Below are 21,258 nucleotides of genomic sequence, written 5' to 3' on the forward strand. Positions count from 1 at the left end.
CCAACCAGATAGCATTAACATTGACCTCTGGTTTCTGTTAGGCCACTCCCCTATCTCCCTCATCCCTCTGTCTCCTTTCCTCCATTTCTCCATTCAAAGACCCATCCCCTCTATCACATCTCATGCCTGAGGCTCTGCTCCATCCCCTGCCATGTCACTTTTTAAGCTGTTATGAGCCCAGAGGACCCAAAAACGCAGCAGCAATAGAAATTCACCAAGTCAAATGGTTATTTAAACAGAAGTAACTTTTAATTATCTTTAAACATGAAAACAAGATCAAACTTTAACATTACTATTAACAAACCTCTTTTAATTCTAAGTGCACGAGTATGTCATGTATATACAAGTTCAGAAAAGTTCTTTAATTCACAGTCCAATCTCATTCCTCCATTCCTCCAAGTTCACTGGTTGCAGGCAATTCTTATACTTTGAGCAGAATTTCATCAGGCTTTGGTGCTTGAAAGGTAAATGGTTACCACTCAGGAAGGTTCTTGTTGGTTTTCAGACAGATTTATTGCTTGTTGGACACCCACAAATGATTCCTTCTGATCAGCCACTTCAGTCTCTCGCCAAAGAAACATGCCCCATCAGGGTTTTTCCAGATGATAGCCTCTTTCTTTTAGGTCACCACAGATTTCCTTTTCTGTTTCCCTTATTTCAAGTGAAACATTATACAGCTAGCCATCTCCTCTTGTATGGACTACAAGGGCTTTGACCAGGCTGAACTTCAAAATGGGACTTTTCTACTGGCTTGTCCTGTTCCAGTCCCAGCTGCTGAACTGTCTCTCTGTCTCTTTCAATCACATGACCCTCTTAGAACATCAAACTGCACCCAGACTGCAGCACTGGACCCAATCTTCTGAGTCGTTCATCTGTTGCTTTCCAAAAACAATTACTCCACAGCAACTCCAATTAACACCTACTTGTGAAGTCCTTACAAGCATTCTTCAAAGTTTTTGCAAAGGCACCCGGAGCCTGGACTGAATGGCTTGAGCAGAGCTCTGGCATTTTAAATGAAATCTGTTTTGAAGTGTTTCTATGTGACCTGCACTTTAAAAAAAACCTGCCACAATTTATCTCCTTTGAAACATATCTATATATAATATAAAATATAACAATCTGTCACACTGTAAATGAGAAACATTGATGAACTACATTATTGTTAGGCAGGGAAAAATAATCTGGCAAACATTGATTGCTTTATCAGTGTTAATTCTGTTACTATTTCTAGTACAGGGTTTAACACTGATCTTTGTTGGAAACCAGCATTTTTACTACTATTCCCTGGCCAATAAATCTATCAAAATCAATAAACCAGGTTGCATTTGGCTGTTGTTGTGATCCTGCTGTATGTAAATTGGTTGCCATGTTTCTTATTTTAAAATGATTGTACTTCAGTAGCACTTAATTGGTTCTGTAAAGTACTAGAGATGACCAGAGCCCATAAAGGTGCCATATAAACACAAATCTTTTTTTGATGTGTATGTTGTAGTTTAGGGTTGATGTGCAGGACTCTAGACAAGCAAGATCAAGGCCTGTTGTAAACCACGTATGGTTGGAAGAGAACCTCTTTAAACTTCATCTCTGGGGAGCTGTGGGTGTTTTGAAGAGTTAAGTTAATAAAAACTTAATGGACTCTTTATGTTGCATTCTTTTACCATGGTGTATAGAAGTCTGTTAATTTAGAATTCTCTACATAGCAATCTGTTAAATGTTTTAATTATTGAGGTATTTTAACAAAATCTTATGCATTGTTTTTATTTTTGCAATGAATATTTGCAAGACAGAAGAATTAAGCTTGCGTTATGCAAAATGTTAATCAGGTGTGACATCACAATTTTTTTTGGTAAAATGTTATCCTGATAACTTTGAGCTGTTCCATAATACACTTTGATATTATTTCCTGTCCTTATGCTTTTCAGATGTGCAGTATTTTCATGGTTTGTAATTACAAGAGAAGGCTTATTTCTATGCTTTAAATAAAGTAAATTAACACTATTTAAGCCAGGATGAGGAAAATTAAAAGATTGCACAATGAGCTTGCAAAATGAAATTCCAACAGCATAGCCTAGGTTTGTTAAAATAAATTAATGGTTCTATTGCTCAGAATTGTATTTCATTAACCCTCCTTTTTACTCCATATGAACCAAAGCTAGTAAATATGATAATTTGCACTAAAACAGAAAGGTATGCAACTTGGAATTAAATATTTGAAAGAGGAAATCTCCAAATTATTTGATCTTGATAGACTTGTTTTAGTAATGGTGATGTTGTATTGAGGCTAGGTTAGGTTGGAACCTGATCATTCAAGCACTGATTAGAATTATAATTCTCTTTTTCAGTATGATGGTAAATTCAGGAAAAGATTATGCTGTGTTCAAAACAACTCAACCATCCACCTCACTATGTACTCTCTCACAATATATAAAACTTTCAGATTTCAAAGCTTCTCCATCACTATCATTGCCTAATGTGCATTGCAGTACTTCTGTGTCTTGGGATTCTCCTTTCAGTGCTAAGAAACCCTAATGGGACTATACTAACAAATAATAGAAAACCGATAGCAGGAGATTTATACATAAAGGAAAATAGTGAAAGTAAATGTGATAGAGATGGGACTGAGGACAGAAGCATCCCACAAAATTGGCTGTTCATTGTCCTGGGATAGGAATGGGGGTTTGGCTTTTCACACTTGACCACTCCTAACTGGGACACTGAACACCTTCACACTTGCAAGGAGCCATCCCCAAGAATAGGACTACTCGACCGGTGATGTCATGATGCAGTGAATGACGGTGGACCTGCCCTAAATCCTGATCAATGTATTAATGATCTTGCATTTGAACAAAATTAATCATGCATAATTATAAACATAATTAAGCATTATGTACAGCACAGTGTGAGCCCTTCAGCTTCTTCTTGTTGTGCCGATCTATATAAACCTTTATAAGGGTCTGAGGGAAAAGTGCTAACAATAAATAGCAATAGCAGACAATTTATAAACTGTGGGAAAGTTGGTAGTGCTTTAGTGCACAATTTATACAGCATGGGAAAAGTTGGGAGCACTATTGTGTACAATTTGTATAGCATGGAGAAGGTGGTAGTGCTATCGCTACAATTTGTATAGAATGAGAAAGTTGGTAGTGTTACAGGCCCAGAGGACCCCAAAACCAAGCAGCAATAGATATTCACCAAGACAAATGGTTACTTAGTTACTTTTAATTTTCTTTAAACCTAAAAGCAGGATCAAACTTTAACTTGTTACTATTAACTTAACCCCCTTCTAATTCTAAGCACATGTGTATGTAAAAGTTATTTGATTCACAGCCCAATCCCATTCCTCCAAGTTCACTGGTTGCAGGCAATTCTTATACTGTGCACTGAAGTTCACTCTACTTTGGTGCTAGAAAGATAAATGGTTACCACTCAGGAAGGTTCTTGTTGGTTTTCAGAGAGAGACTTGTTGTTTGCTGGACACCCACAACTGATTCCTTGTAACCAGCCACTTCAGTGTCTTGCTGAAGAAACTTGCCCCATCAGGGTTTTTTCAGATGATAACCTCTTTCTTTCAGGTCACCACAGATTTCCTTTTCTGTTTCCCTTATTTCAAGTGAAACATTATATAGCCAGCCATCTGTTGTATGGACTACAAGGCCTTTGACCAGGCTGAACTTCAAAATGGCAGCTTTTCATGTTCTAGGTGCAGCTGCTGAATTGTACAACTAAATTCTTGCTCTCTCTCCCTTCCCCATCCCCCCCTTCAGGCTCTTTCAAGAGGCCTGAACACACCCTTGTAAAACTGCATAATTCCCCCCCCCCCTCCACCGCTGCTAAAGACATACTCACCTGAATGCGGCAGAGATGCCAACATCAACCCTCCTCCGTGGTAAGCGGTTACCTGATGATGATTAGCCCGTAACCCAATGCCCAGCTGTCTGATTGGTTCCCGCCCCACTGTGGAAGTTGGCGAGGGCTGGCTGTTGTGGGGCTGCTCTCACCTTCATTGGGTATTATGGGTAGGGAGGACAGCCATTGCTTTGCCGCATATTTATTACGGGTGGTGCTGTGGCACCATTTGCCCTGCCTCCATCAGATCCGGAGGTGCTATGAGGCACCTCTGGATAGGAAAAGGCCCTTTCAGGTGGACCCTCCACCTTGAGGCCAGCAACAGGAGTGAATTTAAAATTGCAAACACACCTTTCAAGTGGCAACCCTAAAAGGCTGCAGCAGCGTTAACTGGCCCAACTGAAAAGGCCTTGTGTCACACTCAGAGAAAAGCCTGTTTGACTCTCTGCTTGCAAAACCACATGACCCTCCTAAAACAGCACACTCACCAAAATGGCTTGATGAATCCCAAAATCAATGAGAGATCTTAACAGTTTCCTGAGATGGGCCCTTTCATTTGTACCTCGTTTTGAAAATCTCTAGCATAGGAGTCTATCATCGTTGCAGACTTGTAGACACCACCTTGTTCATAGCTCTTGCATTTGAGATTTGTATCTAAACACCACAATCTATCTTTCAAAAACATATCTATATATAAAATATAACATCTGTCACAGTAGTGCTTCAGCGTACAATTTGTACGGCTTGGGAGGTTAGTAGCGCTATCGCGTACAATTTGTATATCATGGGGAAATTGGTAGTGCTGTCGTGTACAATTTGTATAGCATGGGGGAAAAGCGATGGCAGACCTGGCATCCTAGAAATTCGTGCAGCAGAAAAAATATGCATCACTGCATGCACAGAGGATTCATGGAGGGGGTTTCTCTGTCGTGTGGCATTCTGGGAAGTCTGGTCTGCCATTGCTTTTCCCCACAGACTTCATAAATTGTATGCTATAGCGCTACCAATTTTCCCACACTGTTTAAAAATTGTCTGCTATTGCTATTTATTTCCTCTCCCACTGCCACTTTCCCATGACAAAGTTTATATCTTCATTTTAATCTTCCTACTAGTTCGAGCACTCCAGCCAAAACTTGGGTCATTTCAATCCCACAATGCCAGTTTCACACTTGCCTAATTGCAACGCCAGCGTCTGCAGATGTCGGGAATTGTATTAGGGGTTGAGGCCATCAATCCATGGTGTGCGATGACATCATCTGATGCTGGTGATGAGCTGATTTTGCTTTCACACTAAACAGTTTAAAGGCCGACTGGCAGTTAATTCCTGGGATCACTTGCAAATGTGAAAGGGGCTAGATGCTCTGTGATGGTGGTGGGGAGGGAGTTAGAGATGAGGGAAAGCAAGAGACTGGGATATGATGTTACTTGAAATTGGAAGTTGATATTAGCCCCTTTCACACTTGCAAATGATCCCAGGAATAACGCTGGGGATTGACGGCTTCTACCCCTAGTACAATCCATGGTGACTGCAGACGTTGGCATTGCAATCAGGCAAGTGTGAATTGGGTAATTGCTTTATAGGATTGAAATGACCCAAGTTTTTGTGAGTGCAGGAAAAAAGATTAAAATGAAGTTATAAACTTTGCTGCAGGAAAGTCGCAGTGTGGGAGAGAGGACATAAATAGCAATATACAGCAATAATGGACAATTTTTAAACAGCGTGGGAAATTGGTGGTGCTATAGCACACAATTTATAAAGACCATGCGGGGGGGGGGGGGGAAGGGGGGAAGCAATGGCGGACACCTTCCTCCCAGAATTCCATGCAGTAAAGAAACCCCCTCTATGAATGCTCCATGTATGCAGCTGTGCATATAGCCTTTTCTCTGTCACATGGAATTCTGGAAGGTTCTCCATTGCTATTTCCCACGGTATTTATAAATTATATGCAATAGCACTACCAATTTTCCCACACGATAAATTGAGCACTATATGCTACCAATTTTCCCACCCTGTTTAAAAATTATCTGGTATTGCTATTTATTGCTCACACTTTCCCACTGTCCCTTAAAAGTTTATATAGGTTGGCACAGCAATGGGCTGAAGGGCCCATACTGTGCTGTACATAAAACTCAATTATGTTATAATTATGCATGATTAATATTGTTCAAATATAATATACATTGATTAGGATTTAGGGCAGATCCACCATTGCTTGATGCATCATGATGTCACCAGTAGAAGGTAGAACAGTCCTAACCCTGGGGGATGGCTCCTTGCAAGTGTGAAAGCATTTAGTGTCCCAGTTAGGAGTGGTCAAGTGTGAAAAGCCAAAGAACCATTCCTCTCCCAGAACACTGTACTTCCAATTTAGTGGGTGCAAATGGGAAAGGGGCTACTGATGCTGTCTGGTTGTAGACTGTTGAGCCAGAATATAAGCTTTTGTGTGGGATTGAAATAGCTGGCCAATGGGATGTCCTTGTTGCAAAGGACAGAGCAGAGTTGATCACTTATATTGGATGTATCCAAGAGACAGAGGAACGAAGCAATTCCTACCATTAAAGATGAATAATGAAGCAAAATAATGAAGATAAAAACCAATGCATCTTTCTGAACATGATGATGCATCCTAAGTATTTCAAGAAAGTGGTTACAGAGATGTTGTGCATGCTGTACGTGCTGGTGATATTTTACCTGGATTTTAGAGATGAATGCAAATGTCATGTCCCTTTTCCAAAAATGGAGTCAGTAGTTCTCTAGAGTATAGCAGGTATCAAGGTTTTTTTTGTGGTTTAGCTGTTGTTTGTCTCACAAAAATCTTTGTTCTTGGGTTGGATGGCAGGGAATACTTAAAGTTTCAAGGGGCTTGGATGGACTTGTACACAAGTAACTGAAGGCCTATATGCAGGCACAGCAAATTTGGAGAACATTTGCATGTTAACTTGATGTACAAGAGGGTTTAATGACAAGAATAAGGATGTCTTGTTGAGGATACACCTGGGCCATTTGGCTCACCACATCCATGCTAATCTTTCACCCACTTAATTGTGAAATGGAAACGCAAAGCAGGAAGCCTTACAGAGCCACCTTGCCCTCAGCATCCTCTTGATTCCTGGTTCCGATACCTGGTTTTCATGAGCCAGTCTCCAGCAGCCCAATGCTGCAAGTCGACTGCAGCTTGTGCAGACCATCTCGCTGGTCTGTTGCACCATGACCTCCCTTCTCTTATATGGCCAGCCTGATTAAGTATCCTACATGCTTTCATCCTCACTTTAACTACCTATACTTCCTTCTTCGGGAATCCTCCAAGTCTCTCTATTTCCTAGTCATTCCCAATTTATTGTGTATCTTGATGCTCTTCCAAAGTGCAACACTTTACACTTCGTAGGCAGATCAATAGCCAATGGAATTTAATCTTGTCTAACCAGCTAATCATTTGCATAGCCTACTCAAATGGTGTTCCTGGACATATCTTCTGAGCCTACATAGACCAGCTGTGGGTTTTTTAATTAAAAAAAATGTTTTACACCTACAGCACACTGGCAGGCCATTGCGGCCCATTAGCCAGTGCCACCTAATTAACCTACAAGCCATGGTGCATTTTGAACGGTGGGAGGAAACTGGAGCCCTGGGGAAAACCCACATAAACACAGGGCAAGGTACAAACTCCTTATAGACAGCGTGGGATAAGAACCCCAGTCCCAATTGCTAGCGCTGTAATGGCATTGTGCTAACTTCAACTGTATTCACAGACCTCCTCAACTTCTCCTATAGCCTCAAGCAACACCTTCAAGAAGGCCACTATCATCTTGCTGCCAATGAAGAATGCAGTGACAGGCTTTGAGCCTGTGTATTCAGCCTCTGATTCTACGTACATACATAGTTGTAAGGCTAAATCCCACTTCAACTGCCTCTATAAATTTGTGGATGACCCCACTGTGTTTGGTAGGATCCCTAACCGTAATGAATTGGTGTGTAGAAGGAGTATAGGAGGGACTAATGAGTTGGTGCTAGGACAGCATCCTCCTCTCCAATTCAGCAAAACCAATCGGCTTGTTGTAGACTTCAGAGAGGAAAAGAGCTGACTCCTCAGTTTGTATTAACAGTGATGAGGTGGAGATTGTCAGTATTAAATTCCTTGAAGTAAACCTCTCTAGAAATGGCTCTGATGCCTTCCTGATCATTGTAGGGGACTTCAATCAATCCAACCTGAAGAAGACTCTAACAAACTACCACCAACATGTTACATGCAAGACCAGAGGAACCAACATACTCAAGCACTGTTACACCACCATGAAGAACGTCTACCGAGTTGTATCACAACTGCACTTTGGCAAGTCTGATCACCTGGCTGTACTTCTACTCCTGGCATACAAGCAGAGACTGAGGTCCACAACACCAATAGTGAAGACAGCGAAAGTATGGTTGAGGGAGGTGGAAGAGTGTCTGCATGACTGCTTTGAATCTGTGGACTGGACCATATTCAAGAACTCATCCTTAGACTTGAATGAATATGTAACGTCACTGACTTTATCGAGACCTGCGTGGTTGAGTGTGTCCATGCGTATATACCAGGTGTTCCCCAACCAGAAGCCACGGATGAATCAGAAGATTTGCAACCTGCTGAAGGTGAGATCAAGGGCATTTAAGGCTGGGGGATCCAAATCTCTACAAGTCATACGTATAATGTGCAGAGGCTCACTGAAACAAAGTAGTAATTCTGGACCAAGTTAGAGACCAACACACGCCAGCTATGGCAGGGAGTGCAGGCCATTATTGTCTACAAAGCTAGGGTAAACACCTAGATGACTATGCTTCATTACCCGATGAGTTGAACACCTATGCCCGCTTAGAGAAGGAGAACCCAACAGTTCTTCCGAGAATCCCTGCAAAAGCTGAGGACCCTGAGAAGTCTGCTCTGAGTTTGACATCAGAATATCATTTATGAGGGTGAACCTTTGTAAGGTTAAGGTGTTAGGCCCTGACGATGTACTTGGTGGGGCACTGAAAATCTGTGCTAACCAACTAGCTGGCATATTCACGGACATTTTCAATCTCACTGCTGCAATCAGAGGTTCTCATTTGTTTCAAAAGTCCTCTCTGTGTCCAAGTAAAGCAGAGTGAGGTGATTCAATGACTATTGCCCAGTAGCAATAACATATAGGTATGCACTGCTTAATGTCCATTTGGGCAACGTTCGCCTGCATATACATTTGTCGTCCATGGTCCCAAGGTTATAATAGTTTAGAAATCCTGATCGGAGAATGGGACATAACTGGACGTACGCAACAACTTCCCACAAGCGATGTGTATCTTATGTCTTTTGTATACAAAGTCTTATATATGTAGGTACTGTACTTTCTATCAATTGTGGCTCCCAAATGCAGCAAAACTAGTGATAGCAGCTGCAAGAGGCAAAAGGAGAAATATCGATTTGGAAGTGAAACAAAGGTTATTTAACAACACAAAGGTGGAAAAACAGTGAATGCTATTGCTTGTGATTTAGGCATGTCATACTTGACAATCACAATGATCCTCAAAAACAACGAAAAAATTCTCAAGCTGTTAAAAGGGTTGGCTCCACTGAAAGTTACAAAGCTAACGAAAATGTGAGAGGGACCATAACTGTTATGGAGATGTTGCTAATGACATGGATTAAGGACCGAACACACAAGCCTCTCAGCACATTGATGATCACTGCTAAGGCAGGAAGCTTGTTCCAGATGATTAAAGAAAAACCAGGACTACACTGCAATATTGAGTTTAGTGCTAAATCTGGGTGGTTCAGGTGCTTCAAACAGAGTTTCTTGCTACATAATATGAAAGTGAGTGGTGAGTCTGCGACTACTGATGTGAAAGCAGCAGAAGAATTAGTTGAAACCTTAGATAAACTAATTGTAGAGGGAGGTTATTTGCCTCAGCAAATTTTTAATATGACAAAACATCCTTATTCTGGAAGTGAATGTCTGAAAGGAGGCCAAGTCAATGCAAGGCTTTTAAACTTTTAAAGACAGTGACAGTGTTGTTGGCTACAAAAGCCATTTCTTATTTGGCATAGTGAAAACTCCAGGGCTTTCAAGAACATTAACAAAGACACCATATCAGTTTATTACAGGAACATAACACAAATGCTGTTTCAGGATGCCCTTGATTGCTGTGCCAGTGAAGTGGATAAGTACTGCTTGGAAGAAGGCATATACCTTTCAATGCTCCTCCACCTCCACTTTATCCCATCCAGCACCACTTCTTGAATAGCCAATGGACCAATGGGTTATTGCAGTATTCAAGGCCTACTTCCCGAGGAGAACCTTTGCTCAGGTTGATGCTGCAACTAATGACACTGGCAAGAAACTAATGCAGTTCTGGAAGGAGGACAGCATTTTCCACTGCATAAAGAACCTTGCTTGGGCCTGGGATATGGCATGACCAGAGTGCATGAATGACATAGGGAAAAAATAATACTGAATGCGCTTGACTAAGGGATTTGAAAAGGATGATGATAATGCAAAGATTAATAGAGCTGTTGTCGACATGGTAAACCATAATCTGAACCTAGACATAGATGATGAGGACATTGAAGAACTCCTAGAGGTGGTACATGAGGAACTAACAAATGAGCTGCTGGAGCAAGAGCGAATCGCTGAAGAGGAGGCTAGGGAGAGGAAACTGTAGGAGGAGAACAAGAGCAGAAGAGGTTCATGGTTAAGGGGTTAGACAAATCCTTTACAACTTCCTGAACCCAACACTGAATAAATACTTTTCACCGATGGGGAGGAGTGATTATGCAGTGTTCGCTGCATATAAAGAAATTTATAAAGAAAAATCAAACTAGGCAAGCAACACATATTCTTGAAGAAGCCAACACCTCCCTAAGAAGAGCCTCAGCCGGAGGAGTCACGTGATGGAGTAGTGGCCGGTAGGGGAATTCCAGCCCTCTCCAGAAAAGTGAAAAAAGGGTCTCTTCTTTGGCTTGGCTTCGCGGATGAAGATTTATGGAGGGGGTAAATGTCCACGTCAGCTGCAAGCTTGTTTGTGGCTGACGAGTCCGATGCGGGACAGGCAGACACGGTTGCAGGGGAAAATTGGTTTGTTGGGGTTGGGTGTTGGGTTTTTCCTCCTTTGTCTTTTGTCAGTGAGGTGGGCTCTGCGGTCTTCTTCAAAGGAGGTTGCTGCCCGCCGAACTGTGAGGCGCCAAGATGTACGGTTTGAGGCGATATCAGCCCACTGGCGGTGGTCAATGTGGCAGGCACCAAGAAAAAACAAAGGCACTAACACAGAAACCATAACAAATTGAAAGTGAAAGTGTGGAGAAAATGGCAGCAAAGAAAGAAAAACCAAAAACAACGGGAACTAAGAAGGGAAAGAAAGGGAAGAAAGGAAGGAAAGAATTAAGAGAGTGACTTTTGTTATATATGAAGATTAAAATCTTTTCTGGAGGGGGGCTGGGTTGGGAAGAATAACAGTCACTGCGAAATCAGTTGACGCTTGCAAGCGGATTCGCAAATCCAAATGGAGAGGGGAGATGTGGTTGCCCGACAAGGGACAAAGGGCAACTCAGAAAGGGGAGGGACTATTGGGGTTAAAGGAATTTTAGATATGAGAATAGTGGAAATATTTTATGTTTTAGAAATGTTGTCTTATAATGTGTTTTAAAAAAAAAACAGAAATGGATAAGAAGGAAAGGTGGTGATGAGGAAACGGAAAGGAAAGATAAACAAAGTATGAAATGACTATGTTGAACTATATGACTTAAAATATTAATGGAATACATAAACAAATCAAAAGGAAGAAACTGTTAAATTTACTGAAAAAAGAAAAAATTGATTTCGCATTCATACAAGAAACACATCTAACTGAAGTGGAACACAAGAAATTAAAGAGAGATTGGATAGGACATGTAACAGCAGCATTATATAATTCAAAAGCCAGAGGAGTAGCTATATTAATGAATAAAAATGTACCAATCAAAATAGAAGAGGAAATGATATCTCCAGCAGGGAGATATGTAATGATAAAATGTCAGATATATTCAGAATTTTGGAATTTACTCAATGTATACTCGCATAAATTTTTGATCTTCATTAGGTAAGATATCTTATTGAAGATAGCAGTTACGCAAGGGAACATACTAATAGGAGGGGATTTTAACCTTAATTTGGACTCAAACATGAATAAAACTGGAAAAAAAACTAACAGAAAGAACAAAGTAACCAAATTTATAATTAAATCAATCCAAGAAATGCAACTTTTGGATATATGGAGGAAACAACACCCAAAGGAAAAGGAATATTCATATTATTCGGGTAGGCACAAAACATACTCAAGGATAGACCTATTCCTGTTATCAGCCCACATTCAAGGGAGAGTTAGGAAAACGGAATATAAAGCTAGACTATTATCGGGGTCACTCACCCTGTTATTGGCAATAGAGCTAGAGGACATCCCACCAAGAATGTATAGATGGAGATTAAACTCCATGCTACTTAAAAGTCAGGAGTTTAGAGAATTAATTGAACGACAAATTCAAATGTACTTTGAAATAAACATGGAATCAGTGAAAGATAAGTTTATACTATGGGACGCAATGAAAGCATTCATCAGAGGGGAAATAATAAGTTATGTAACTAAGATGAAGAAGGACTACAATCGGGAAACAGAACAGTTGGAAAGGGAAATAATAAATGTAGAAAAAGAATTAGCAATAAAGGAAGATACAACTAAAAAGAATTGGCAGACAAAAAAATAAAATATGAAACACTACAAACATATAAGGTAGAGAAGAACATAATGAAGACAAAATAGAAATATTATGAGCTAGGAGAAAAAATGTACAAAATTCTAGCGTGGCAGCTTAAGACAGAACAAACTAAAAGAATGGTATTGGCATTAAGGAAAAAGGACAAACAAATTACATATAATCCAATGGAGATCAATGAAAACTTTAGGGAATTCTACGAGCAACTATATCAAACTGAAAACGAAGGGAAAGAAGACAAAATAGATGAATTTCTAACTAAAATTGAACTACCGAAATTACAAACAAAGGAGCAAAATAAATTAATAAAACCATTTGAAATAGAAGAATTACAGGAGATATTAAAAAAACTACCGAACAATAAAACATCAGGAGAGGATGGATTCCCAATAGAATTCGATAAAACATTTAAAGACTTATTAATTCCTCCCCTCCTGGAAGTAATCAACCAGATTGATAAAACACAAAACATACCAGATTCATGCAAAACAGCAATAATTACAGTAATACCAAAGACAGGGAAAGACCCACTAGAACCAGTGTCATATAGACCAATATCTCTACTTAACACAGATCATAAGATAATAGCTAAACTATTAGCAAACAGACTGGCCGACTATGTACCAAAAATAGTAAATCTAGACCAAACTGGATTTCTTAAAAAAAGACGAACAACGGACAATATCTGTAAATTTATTAACTTAATTAATGCAGTAGAAGGAAATAAAACTCCAACAGTAGCGGTTGCTTTAGACGCAGAGAAGGCCTTTGACAGAGTAGAATGGAATTATTTATTCAAAGTACTACAAAAATTCAGCCTACCAGAGAAATATATTAATTGGATTAAAGCATTATATAAGGGGCCATTGGGGAAAGTGACAGTAAATGGATATGTATCAAAACAATTTAACTTAAGCAGATCAACAAGGCAGAGATGTCCACTATCTCCCTCACTGTTTGCGTTAGCTATAGAACCACTAGCAGAACTGATAAGAACAGAAAATAAAATAAGAGGGATAAAAATAAAAGAGAAGGAATATAAAATCAGTCTATTTGCAGATGACGTTATAATATACTTAACAGAACCAGAAATATCAATAAAAGAATTACATAGGAAATTGAAGGAATATGGAGAAGTATCAGGGTACAAGATCAACGCAAATAAAAATGAAGCAATGCCAATGAATAAGTTTAAGAAAGAATCGCCATTTAGATGGCAAACACAAGCAATGCGATACCTAGGTATACAATTAAATAAAAATCTCGGCCATCTATATAAACTAAATTATCATCCATTAATGAAAAAATTACAAGACGACTTAGAGCACTGGAAAGACTTACCACCAACACTGATAGGAAGGGTAAACTGTATTAAAATGAACATTTTCCCAAGGATACAATACTTATTTCAGTCATTAACAATTCACCTAACAGAGAAATTCTTCAAAGAGTTAAAGAAAATAATAAGGAAATTCTTATGGAAAGGGGGGAAACCGAGGATAGCACTAGATAAATTAACAGAATGGTACAAACAAGGAGGCTTACAACTACCAAACATTAAGAATTATTATAGAGCTGCACAATTAAGATACATATCAGATTTTTATCAAACAAAGGAAAAACCAGATTGGACCAGATTAGAACTAGATAAAATAGGGGAGATGATACCTGAACATATACCAAATAAATGGGATGAAAAATTGGTGCAACGTAGGAATTCACCGGTATTGCATCATCTGCTCAACATTTGGAAGAAGATTCATGTAGAAAGGAATAAAACAAATTACCAACTACCAAAACTAACATTGACACAAAATCAACTAATCCCTTTCACGATAGATAACCTTTCCTTTAGAGAATGGGAGAGAAAAGGGATCAAAAGAATAGAAAATTGTTTTTTGGGAAGTAAATGATTATCCTTTGAACAAATGAAGGATAAATATAATATAACTCATGATACAATGTTTGCATACCACCAACTAAAAACCTACTTGAAGGACAAATTGGGAAACAGTCTGAGGTTACCAGAAGGAAGCAATTTTGAATATGTGATTACAGACACAATGATAATTTAAAAATTTATAGCAAACATGTACATCAAACTGCAAGAAAAGGAGAATGAGGAAACAAATGGTAAACCTAAACAAAAATGGGAACAAAATCTAAACATAAAGATAAAGAATGAAACATGGGAAAAGCTATGCTCTGGAACTATGAGAAATACAATAAACACGAGGTTACGCATGATACAATATAACTGGATACACAGGCTATACATCACACCTCAAAAGTTAAATAAATGGGACCCAACAGTATCAGACAGATGTTTTCGCTGTAAAAAGGAAACGGGAACAACAATTCATGCAATTTGGACATGTGAGAAAGTGAAAAAATTTTGGGAAGATCTAAACCAGATATTAAATAAAATCACAAAAAGCAATATACCAAAAAACCCAGAGATCTTCCTCCTAAGAAATAAAGAATTTGGACTCGATTTGGATGGAGCACAAAAAAGATTTGTTAGGATAGCCCTAGCTGTAGCAAAAAAATGTATTATGTCAACCTGGAAATTAGAAGACAACTTGAGAATACAACAATGGTACATAGAAATGAATAAATGTATTCCATTAGAAAAAATAACATATAATTTAAGAAATAACATCACAATATTCGAACAAATATGGGAGCCATACATGAAATACAATAGAGAAATCCTACCATGGACTTCCACCACCTAAAATGACTGAAAGAGAAGATAATGAAAAGAACTGACTCGGTAAATTTTCTTGTTTATTTTTATTAAGTGACAACATTGTTTAATGGGTTTAATGTATCTTAGATTGAACTTCAAATAAATGGGAAAGGGGGTAAGGGAGGGAGGGAAGGAAGGGAGGGGGGAAAAAGGGGGAGAAAATGACACTGTATATATTCAAGAAAAAAAGTGTCTGTATTTATCTTGGTCAATATGGTTTATAGTGTGAAAAATAAAAAAATTTAAAAAAAGAGCCTCAGCCAGGTCCTTCCGGCATTGTAGAATGAAAGTTCATCAGTGGAGTTTATTTGACCTGAAACTCTTCCAGTGGAACACGATGAGGAAGTTAAAAAGTGACGTGGATGATCCTGATCCTCTTGGTTAAATTGGGTTTAAAAAGTGAAAATAAATGTAAAGTTTAATTTACTGTAAGTTCAATATCCCATATAGCTTTGCTAAATATATACGGTACTATGGGGTTTGCACAAAGTCCATAATGCCCAATTTTGCCATGTATCATGGACATTAAGCAGTGCATACCTATATGATGATGAAATGCTTTGAGAGGTTGCTCATAGCAAAATTAACACATCCCTAAGCAGAGGTCTGGTCCCACTGTAATTCGCCTATCGTCACAATCGCTCCACAGCTGACATAATATCACTAGCTCACCATTCAGCTCTGAATCTCCTCAAACAGCAACTCATAAATACAGCTGCTCTTCAGTGATTACAGCTCAGCCTTCCCTCATTGCTGGTCAAGAAGCTCCAAATCCTGGAGCCTCTGCAACTGGATCCTTGACTTCCTCATCTGAAGACCACAGTCAGTGCAAATTGGAAACATTGTCTCCTCCTCACTGACTGTCAACATAGGTGCATGCTTAGTCTAGTGTTGTACTCACTATACACCCATGACTATCTGGCCAGTTCAACTCCAATGCTATATATAAATTTGCCTATGATACCACAGTTGTCGGCAGAATCACAAACGACAATGTGGAAGGGTATAGGAGGAACATAGATCAGCTTGAGTGGTATCTCACCAACAACCTTACACTCGACATTAGCAAAACCATGATTGTAGACTTCAGGAGGAAGTCGGGAGAACATGATCCAGTCCTCAGAGGGCTCTGTATTGGAGAGGGTCAGGAACTTCTTGGGTGTCAGCATCTCTGAGGATCTGTCCTGGACCTTCCATGTCAATGCAATCACCAAGAAGGTTTACCAGCGGCTATGCTTTCGAGGTATTTGAGGAAATTCAATATGCCACTAAAGATCCTCTACAGGTATACCATGGAGAGCATTCTGACTGGTTACATTACCATCTTGTTCTGAGGTGGCAATGCTCAGGACAAGAAAAAAACTCAAGGTTGTCTGGAGGAGTCCCTCAAGCATCAGTTTGGGACCTCTGCTTTTCGTGATTTTTATTAACTGTTTGGATGATGGGATAGAAAGGTGGGTTGGCAAGTTTGCAGATGACTCAAAGATTGGTGGTGTTGTGGATAGTGTAAAGATTGTAGAAGATTGCAGAGGGACATTGATAGGATGCAGAGCTGGGATGAGAAGTGGCAGATGGAGTTCAATCCAGAGAAGTGAGGTGGTACACTTTGGAAGGACAAACTCCAAGGCAGAATACAAAGTTAATGGTAGTGTGGAAGAGAATATCATTGAAAGTTGCCTCACAGGTAAGACGGTAGTTAAGAAAGCTTATGGGGTGTCAGCTTTCATAAGCTGAGAGATAATGATGCAGTTCTACAAAACTCTGGTTAGACCACATGGAGTAGTGTCCAGTTCTGGTCACCTCGTTGTATGAAAGATGTGGAAGTGTTGGAAAAGGTGCAGAGGAGATTGACTAAGATGATACCTGATTTAGAGAGGGTGCATTATGAGCAGAGATGAGAGGAGCTAGGGCTTTTCTCTTTGGAGAGGAGGAGGAGGATATGAGAAGACAATAGAGGTATACAAGATATTAAGAATAGATAGTGGATAGCGAGCACCTCCTTCCCAGGGCACTGCTGCTCAATTCAAGAGGGTATGGGTTTAAGGTAATGGGTGGGAAGTTCAAGGGAAATATTAGAGGAAGGTTTTTTACCCAGTGCTTGGTTGGTGCGAGGAATGCACTACTTGGGTCAGTGGTGGATGCAGGTACATTGGTGAATTTAAAGAGGTGACTAGACAAGCATATGGATGGTTTTAAAGTGGAGGGTTGGGCCTAAGGGCCTGTACTGTTCTGTTTTTTAAACACCCTGGGACATCACAGGCACCAAACATCAATCCATTGAGGACATTTACAAGAGATGGTGTCTTAAGAAAGCAGCCTCTATCCTCAAGCACCCCATCACCCAGGCCATGCCCTCTTCACTCTGCTACCATCGGGAAAAAGGTACAAGAGCCTCAAGCTGAGCCCTCAGTGGCACAAAGACAATTTCTTTCCTGCTGCCATCAGATTCCTGAATGATAGATGAACCAAAGACGCTGCTTTATTTTGACTTTTCTGGCACTACTTTTATTTATTTTTGTATGGTAGTTTATGTGGTTGTTTGCACTGTACTGTCGCAAGTGAATTGTTCATGACAATGATTCTGATTCTGAGAAACTTCCTGGTCCACCCATATTAACTGGCTAAGAAAGTTGACCAGTGCCTGTGCTTCCTCAGAAACCTGAGAAAATTTGGAATGACATCTGCATCCCTGAACTTCTCCAGGTGTACCTTTTGAAAGCATCTTGTTAGGGTACTTCACTGCTTGGTGTGGGTAATTGTTCACCTAAGCCTGCAAGAAACTGCAGAAGGTTGTGAACATGGTCCAGCCATCCCACAACCCTCGCCCTCCTGCATTGACATCATCTATATTGTCCTGCATTCTACTGCCCAGGAAAAGCAGCCAACATTTTTATATTTATTTTAAAAAAAACTTATCCTGCCTTCACCAAATTCTCTTCATCTCTAAGTGAAAGTCACGCACCACCAGGTTCATAGACTATTTCTTTCCTGTTATTTTCAGACTCTTGTCTAAACCTTGCAATAGTAAAATTATGTTGCCTTTACTCTGTATGAACTAATCTCTTTCTCTAACTCTGCACTTCTCTCATGTCTTTCTTGTACCATGCCTGAGATGTCTAATTGGACTCCTCCAAAACAAACTTTATAGCTGCATCTTGGTATGTGACAATAAATTTGAATTATTTTATTACCAAGCCAATTTCAAATCAAATTTTCCAACTTGCCTGAATCCTGATGGCTCTAACCTTTTGGACAATCTCCCTTAGGGACCCTGTCAAAGTAATTACTGAAGTCCGTGAAGACCACAGCAACCTTACTGCCACATTTAATACATTTTGTTACCTCTGAAAAATTCAATCAAATTGGTCAGATGAGATCCATCAAAACTATGCTGCCTATCTTTGTTAATCCAAATGTAGATTAACTTTATCCCTAAGAATATTTTTCAGTTAATTATCTATCATAAGACTAACAAGTCTGTAATAACGTGGTTTATCTTTGCTGCTTTTGAATAAATATCACTGCTATCCTCCAGTTAACTGATATTTTTCTGGTGTTGCTAGTGTAGACTTGCAAATCTTTTGTCAGAAAAACAACAACATTCTCCTCTCCAGCATCCCACTCCACCCATGCGAATTAATCCACCATTAAACCATCTAAACAACTATTTTAATAATAATTTGCTTCAGAATTTCACTGCTGCTCTCCTCCACTCAGTTCTCCAACTTCAATGTCCTTGTGCATTTAATACTTCAACCGGCTCCTTTAATTTTGGACCCTAATAGTCATACAGCATGGGAACAGGCCCTTTGGCTCAACTTGGCCACACCAACCAAATTTCACCGACACTGTCCCACTAAATTCATCCATGCATCTGTCCAAATGTTGCTTAAACATTGCAATAGTACATGTCTCAACTACCCCTGGAAACTTGTTTTGTACACCCACCCCTCTGTTTAAAAAAAGAAAAAGTCATCCTCTGGATCCTATTAAATCTTTTCCTCCCTTTGCTTTAAACTTGTTTTCTTTAGTTCTCAATTTCCCCTGCTCTGGGCAAAAAACTGTATTTATCTGATCTATTCCTCGAATGCAAGGAATATATAGAGAGAATGGTGGAAGCGGAATTGCTGATGACATTGTCTAGATCAGCTATTCTCAATGGGGGCCACAGCACATTTAAGTAAAAGCTTTTTCTTTTTCCCTTCGCGTAGCATTAATATTTTTTGCTTTTTATGTAGTCGGTAGGAGGGAAGTGTGGGGAAAAATAAAAATGACCCCCTCATTGTGAAACTTTGAGCAGAGGCCTTTGGGTGGAGGGGAAATGTAGAGAATGGCTGATCTAGATGAACATTTGAATTGCCTAGATTACGAGCTAAATCCTTGAAGATGAGATTAGCATGCCATCTTCACTGGCTGAGCTAGATATAGTGGGCTAAATGACTTGAATTTAAATTTTGGCCCATGACCGTGCTGCCCAATTACACCCAATTAAGCTACAACCTCTGGTATGTTTCAAACAGTGGGAGGAAATCTGAGTCGCTGGGGAAAACCCACGCAGACATGGGAAGAACATACAAACGTCTTACAGCGCAAGATTTGAATCCAGATCACTGGCGCTGTAATGTTGAGCTATGCCAACTGTGGTGCCTTTGTATACATGCTACAGAACTCTTGGTCAGATTTCAGATTTTTTGCCAGAGTACATATGACATCACATACAACCCTGAGATTCATTTTTCTGCAGGCGAGGCAGAGTTAACACTTATTGGTAGTGCAAAAAAACTGTAAACAGCGTATAAATGTAAACAAATAAAGAACTGTAAACATATATAAACTGTGCAATGCAAAGAGAAAATAAAATCAATGAAGTGTACAAGAGTCCTTAAATAAGTCCCTGATTGTAGTTTGTTGTTGGATCTGATGGTGGAGGGGAGCTGCTGTTCCTGAACCTGGTGGCGCAAATCTTGTGGCACCTATACCTCTTTCCTGATGGCAGCAACGAAAACAGTGTGTGTGCGCTGGGTGGTGTGGGTCTTTGATGATTGCTGTGGCCCTCTGACATCAGTGTTCCCTGTAGATGTGCTTAATAGTGGGAGGGTTTTGCCTGTGATGCTCTGGGCAGTGTCCACTACCTTTTGGAGGGCATTAAGCTCAGAGGTATTGGTGTCCTCGTACCAGATCATAATGCAAGCAGTCAGCACACTTTTCACCACGACTCTAGAAATTTGTCAGGGTTTTACTAAACCCTTGCAAACTCCTGAGGAAGTAGAGGTGCTGGCGTGCTTTCTTCACTATGCCATTAGTGTGCTGAGTCCAGGAAAGATCCTCTGAGATAGTGACTCCCAAGAAATTAAATTTGCTCACCCTCTACCTCTAATTCCTCGATGATCACTAGATTGTATACCTCTGGCTTTTCCTTCCTGAAGTCAACAATCAGCTCTTTTGTTTTGGTGAAATTGAGTGCAAAGTTGTTGTTGGGCATCATTCGGCCAAGTTTTCAGTCTCCATCCTGTATGCTGACTCATCCCCTTCCTTTATACAACCCACTACCAAGGTATCGTCAGCAAATTGTAGGTGTAAAGTGAGTAGAGCAGGGGGCTAAGAACACAACCCTGTGGTGCTCTAGTACTGGAGATTGTGGAGATGTTCTTATCAATCCTCACTGATTGTGATCTGTCAGTGAGGAAATAAATAATCCAATTTCAGTGTGGTGTTGAATCCCAGGTCTTGGAGTTTGCTGATCAGTTGTGAGGGATGATGATGTTAAATGCCGAACTGTAGTTGATAAAGAGCATCCTGTTAGTTTGGTTATTGTTAGCTTAAAGTTCAAAAGGAAGAACTGCAGTCAAAACAAAATGTCAGAAATATTCAGTAAGTTTGATATTGTGTGTGGAGAGGAACAGAATT

At 39.8% G+C, this 21,258-nt stretch overlaps 1 protein-coding gene across 2 annotated transcripts in view; it reads left to right on the forward strand.

Moving 5' to 3' along the window:
* Positions 1 to 21,258, forward strand: part of pbx4 (pre-B-cell leukemia transcription factor 4) — a 540,918-nt gene that overhangs the window by 38,848 nt on the left and 480,812 nt on the right. The gene's annotated exons all lie outside the window — the stretch shown is intronic.

This window comes from Narcine bancroftii, chromosome 3 (assembly GCF_036971445.1).
Source record: "Narcine bancroftii isolate sNarBan1 chromosome 3, sNarBan1.hap1, whole genome shotgun sequence".
In the NCBI taxonomy this organism is placed as follows: domain Eukaryota; kingdom Metazoa; phylum Chordata; class Chondrichthyes; order Torpediniformes; family Narcinidae; genus Narcine; species Narcine bancroftii.